General features: G+C 41.0%; 1 long non-coding RNA gene across 1 annotated transcript in view; it reads left to right on the plus strand.

Annotated features, from left to right (window-relative positions):
- Nucleotides 1-1,274: 1,274 nt before the first annotated feature.
- The window catches only part of LOC104944698 (uncharacterized), a 7,570-nt gene continuing 7,506 nt past the window's right edge, over nucleotides 1,275-1,338 (plus strand). The window contains exon 1 of the long non-coding RNA XR_798252.1: nucleotides 1,275-1,284. This is a non-coding gene — a long non-coding RNA (uncharacterized lncRNA). The remainder of the gene's footprint in view (nucleotides 1,285-1,338) is intronic.

Here is a 1,338-nt window from a genome sequence, read left to right on the forward strand (position 1 = left end):
TACCCTGTGCTGCTGATGAAACTCTCCAATTGGCTCGGCAAAAGTTTGTTGTTGTTTTGTGTCAGTTTTACGTCGCGACTTTCTGGCCGTTTCTCAATCGCGAGGAAACTTGCTTCCAAGCCAATATTTCAAGGATACTACGTCATCGAGTGCCGCCGAAGGACTGTTCCAATCTCCAGCATACTTGGAATTCCACCGAGGCCACGTCCTTGGTATGGGGGTAATTTCGAGGCTGCACATGGGTAGACTTCGCGTCCTTCAAATCCCCACAATGCTTTGCGCACGGACCAATTTCAAAAACCCTTGCGGAGAATGGCTGAACCGACGCAGCACAGCACACATTTAAATGTAAGTATGTAGTGGCGTAGAACATGTGTTGGTAAATATGTTACTTTGTTGCATTTGTTATCACCAAAAATGTGTTCCGTGAAAGTAAAGCAAGTTCATAATTAGATAGACATCGTGAGGTATTTATTTTCGGTACAGTTTATGTTCAAACTGTTAGAGAGAGTGGCACACTTGTTAGCCTGTTCCATTCTTCTTTGTTTTCCGAAGCCGTGGCTTGGAAGTATACTTGCTTCGTTTCTGAAGGAAGTGACTTGGAAGTATGCGACTACCAAGCCAGTAACCTCGCGATTGAGAAACGGCCCGAGTGTGCTCCCTCCGTGAGGGTTGGCTGGAAAAGAGACGTGACGTATTTATCATCCGTAGTCTTCTCCTATTGGCTTAGCGACGACGGGGGCGGGTCCAAGGCACGTCCTGTCGTTTTCTGAAGTTAGTTTTACAATCTTCTTATAATATCTATTGGTCATTTAAACATTCGCTAATAATAGTATTGCGGCGTCAATAAGTGAGCGTTGAAGACTGTGTTTAGTGTGCAACACAAGTATATTGATTCATCAACTAAAATGATATGATACTGATTGGTTTAATGTATTTTCAATTTCAACAATCATCAACTCTGGAATCAATATGATCAGTATTATGCATTTTACAAAGAAAGTTTGCATTATGATTTTTATGAATTGTATAAATTGAACCTCGTTGGATTAAAAAATTCACTTTATTAACTGTTAATTGTGAACAACCGCTCGAATAAGATATTTGTTAAAATACAATTCTAGATACAGGAAGGCTAAAACAATCCACTAAACAGGGTTCAATATAAGTACTTGTTTACTAGCAGTGCTGCTGTTCTATGTTTCGTCAGTGACCATTTTTCGGTAGAGGCAAGAACATCTCGGGTGACGAGTCTGCACACATTCACAGATATACAACGCAGATGTACTGTTCCGTTACCATGTGGTAAGTCACGATGATCGGTACAAAAGTACCTAT

Source organism: Notothenia coriiceps, unplaced genomic scaffold, assembly GCF_000735185.1.
Source record: "Notothenia coriiceps isolate Sejong01 unplaced genomic scaffold, NC01 NC01_scaffold00008660, whole genome shotgun sequence".
Lineage (NCBI taxonomy): Eukaryota > Metazoa > Chordata > Actinopteri > Perciformes > Nototheniidae > Notothenia > Notothenia coriiceps.